The sequence below is a fragment of the Sphaerodactylus townsendi genome, linkage group LG04 (assembly GCF_021028975.2).
Source record: "Sphaerodactylus townsendi isolate TG3544 linkage group LG04, MPM_Stown_v2.3, whole genome shotgun sequence".
NCBI lineage: Eukaryota > Metazoa > Chordata > Lepidosauria > Squamata > Sphaerodactylidae > Sphaerodactylus > Sphaerodactylus townsendi.
In genome coordinates, this window is record NC_059428.1 from 65,708,412 (window position 1) to 65,712,489 (window position 4,078).

The 4,078-nt window shown below is 46.6% G+C and overlaps 1 protein-coding gene across 1 annotated transcript in view; it reads left to right on the forward strand.

Moving 5' to 3' along the window:
- IL10RB (interleukin 10 receptor subunit beta) overlaps window positions 1-4,078 on the forward strand; it is a 34,298-nt gene that overhangs the window by 22,439 nt on the left and 7,781 nt on the right. The window contains exon 8 of the transcript XR_007244272.1: window positions 2,086-2,095. The gene's annotated coding sequence lies outside the window, so the exon portion shown is untranslated. The remainder of the gene's footprint in view (window positions 1-2,085; window positions 2,096-4,078) is intronic.

Sequence of the window (4,078 nt, forward strand, 5' to 3'; positions counted from 1 at the left end):
AATTTTGGTGCTGCTAGCCTAACAATTGCACCCCTGACAGCAGGCGCGCGCGCACACACACACACCAGGAGCAGGCCTAGACATCTTCACTAGAAACATGCTGCAATGTGGATGTTGGAACCTGGATGAAAAGGTGTTGATTCTTTTGAAACTTGGTTGTATCTAGATTAAAATTTCAGTGGGAATTCAGCAGACTCAGCTTCTTGTTGTAGCTTGATACCTCTGCCTGGCAGTCTAAGGACAGGGCTATGAGATCAGTCGATCAGACGAGAGCAGCACCAATGTTTTCATCCCTCCTCTGGCACAAGGGGCACCCCCACCAGTAGAGAGGGCAAAGGCACAGGTGGCTGGGCACTCCTCAGTTCCACAGTAGTGAAACCTAGAGGTTGGGGCCGCCATGGAGCTACACGGGCATCTGAGTAAACACTGGCACAGGGGATGGGGTGGGCTGGGACATTCCTGGGGGTGGAGCCGACTGTAGTCAACTTCCACTGGCGTTCCAGCCTGGGATTGCTGCTGTCAGAGCCCTCAGACTTACACCACATTTTTGTGCAGTATAAGCCTGTTTGGGCTATGAGACAATTTGCATTGCACCACTTGAAGTCCCTGTAGAGGAGGCGTGTCCCCAGCCACCCACACCGCTTCCCCCCCAATCTGGATTACATCATTAGTCCCTTCACCCAAGAGGAAGTGAGGAAAATTCCTGCACTTGAACCAAGCTTCTCAGAAGGCGAATCCAAGGAACTAGCGAAGATAGTGGTAGACAAGGAAGAAGTTCTGGCAGCCAGTGATAAGCTCAATGCTACCAAATCCCCAGATAAGCTCAATGCTACCAAATCCCCAGATTGCATTCACCCAAGAGTTCTTAAAGAGCTCAAGCATGAAATTGCTGATCTTTTCTCTTGAATATGCAACTTATCCCTGAAATCAGCCTCCATCCCTGAAGACTGGAAGATGGCCAATGTCACACCAATCTTTAAGAAAGGGTCTAGGGGGGACCCGGGAAATTACAGGCCAGTCAGTTTGACATCTGTTCCTGGTAAATTAGTAGAATCTATCTGTAGTAATGCACTGCTGACCCAGCAGCACCGTAGTAGAACGTTGGGACGCCAACGGACCTATGGCCTTCTGGTCGCACCGCACCCCCACTCCTCATCCCCCTATGAGTCACGGGTCATGAACTATCTGGCTCAATCACCGGGCGCAGGGACAATGGTCTTGCCCCCAGGTGAGGATTAGGCTCAGACGCTTACGCTCCTCTCCGCACGTAGCCAGGTGAGATCATGCATCACATGATGATCTCCCGACCTCCCGTCTCCCGCTCTCCCGGAACTCCCCCCGGTCCTCCCTCCTACACGCCCCCGATAGAATAACAATAAAAGGTGCCAGGAACCAGCACGCGGGAGACTCGCTAGGAACACGGACCTCCGGTCTCCCGCTGCTGGCGATCTCCACCAGATGTTATCTCCGCGTCTCGTCTCGTTCTTACGCTGACCACGTGGGTCGACTACATCTATCATTAAAGATAAAATTATAAAACATGTAGAAAAGCAAGACCTGCTGAGGAAGAGTCAACATGGCTTTTGCAGAGGCAAGTCCTGCCTTACAAACTTACTAGAGTTCTTTGAGGGTGTAAGCAGGCAGGTGGATAAGAAGGAACCAGTGGACATTGTCTACTTGGATTTCCAAAAGGGTTTTGACAAAGTTCCTCACCAGAGACTATTGAGAAAACTCAGCAATCAAGGAATAAGAGGGGAAGTCCTCCTATGGATTCAAAACTGGTTGAGAAACAGGAAGCAAAGGGTGGGTGTAAATGGGAAGTTTCCACAATGGAGAGATGTAGGGAGTGGTGTCCCCCAAGGATCCATTTTGGGACCGGTGCTCTTTAACCTATTCATAAATTACCTGGAAGTAGGGGTAAATAGCGTGGTGGCCAAGTTTGTGGACCTTTACAAATTAGATGAGTGAGCTAAGAAATGGCAAATGCAGTTCAATGTAGCAAAATGTAAAGTGATGCACATAGGGGCAAAAAATCCAAACTTAACATACACAGGGATCAGTGCTATCAGTCACAGACCAGGAAAGGGATTTGGGTGTCTTAGTTGATCGTTTCATGGGAATGTCAACTCAATGCATGGAAGCTGTGAAAAAGGCAAACTCTATGCTGGGGATAATTAGGAAAGGAATTTGATAATAAAACTGCAAAGATTGCCGTGCCCTTCAGAAGCGGAGCGAGGGGAAACTCTGCCTGGGCGCACGTGAGCCCTGCACCCCTGCTGCTACCCCACCTGCACTTGCCATGCCTCAGAATGCTTCCGCCACACCCCCTCCACAGTTTGGCCATGCCTCCACCGCAGCTTCGCCCGGAGCGTCGTGCCCCGCCCCGTTGGCACTATGCCTCTGATGTCCTTATATAAAGCAGTGGTGCGACTACACTTGGAGTACTGTGTTCAGTTCTGGTTGCCACTTCATAAAAAGGATATCGAAGAGATAGAAAAAGTGCAGAGAAGGGCAACGAGGATGATTGAGGGACTGGAGCACCTTCCTTATGAGGAAAGGCTGCAGCGTTTGGGACTCTTTAGTTTGGAGAGGAGACGTCTGAGGGGAGATATGATTGAAGTTTTATATAAAATTATGCGTGGGGTAGAAAATGTCAACAGAGAGAAATTTTTCTCTCTTTCTCACAATACTAGAACCAGGGGGCATACATTGAAAATGCCGGGGGGAAGAATTAGAACTAATAAAAGGAAACATTTCTTCTTCACACAACGCGTGATTGATGTTTGGAATATGCTGCTACAGGAGGTGGTGATGACCGCTAACCTGGATAGCTTTAAAAAGGACTTGGACAGATTTATGTAGGAGAAGTCGATCTATGGCTACCAATCTTGATCCTCCTTGATCTGAGATTGCAAATGCCTTAGCAGACCAGGTGCTTGGGAGCAGCAGCAGCAGGCCAACTCAACTGGCATTCCTATATGCAGGATAGAGAGGTTAAGGTTAAGTGCTATCAAATTGCTTCTAATGGCGACCCTATTCTAATTGTGACCCTATGAATTAAAGATTTCCAAAACATCCTATTGATAACAGCTTTGCTCAAATCTTGCAAAGTGAGGGCTGCAGCTTGCTTTATTGAATCATTCCACTTCATGTTGTTGTCTTTTCCAGTGACTCTCGTCTTCTCATAATATGACCAAAGAACAATAACCTCAGTTTAGCCATTGAAGCTCCTAGGGAGAGTTCAAACATGATTAGATATTGAACCCACTGATTTAATTAATTAATTCAACATATACCCCTCTTTTCCTGGGTGGTCCAGTTATCCTCAAACACCACATTTCAAATGAATCAATTTTATTCCTGTCATCTTCATTCACTGCCCAACTTTCTTACCCACATACATAATGGGAAATAGCGTGGCATGAATTATCTTGATTTTGATTGCTGACACATCCTTACACTTAAGGATCTTTTCTTGCTCCTTCACAGATACCCTTCCCAGTCTCAAATCACTTTTTGGTTTTTGTTTGCAGTCTCCTCTTGGGTTGATGATGGAACAAAGTAATAGAAAACCTGTCACAATTTCAATTTCTTCATCATCAGTGGGTCTGGACGCATCTCTCACTGTTCACAATGGGCATTTCTGTCATTCGTTTTGGTCCTCTTCCTGGGAAATGGGGATAACAAGGCTCGGCTACAAGGCTGTTGTAAACCGTTGTTTCAGTTCCTCTAACTTACAGTATGGGAGACAACCGTTTTGGATAGTTCCTCAGGAACTAAAGTTCCATTCTTTTTTTTAAAAAAAAAAACCCTGCATAGAAGCTTTTTCACAGTAAGTAACAGCTGAGCCCCATCTTCACTTCTGAGGGGGAAAGGCGTTACTAACTAGACGAGGCTAGCAGATTCCACAGTCTCCTTGGTCATTTCCAGCCCGCAGGCAAATATAAATCGGAATAGGATTGTATAGCACTTTCTAAAACCTTTTTAGAACGTCTCAGGACAAAAAGGAAAGTGAATATCCATTTTTTTCACCGGAAGTTCTAATCTGTTTGAGCAGGGTGGAGGACAGGAGACGAGA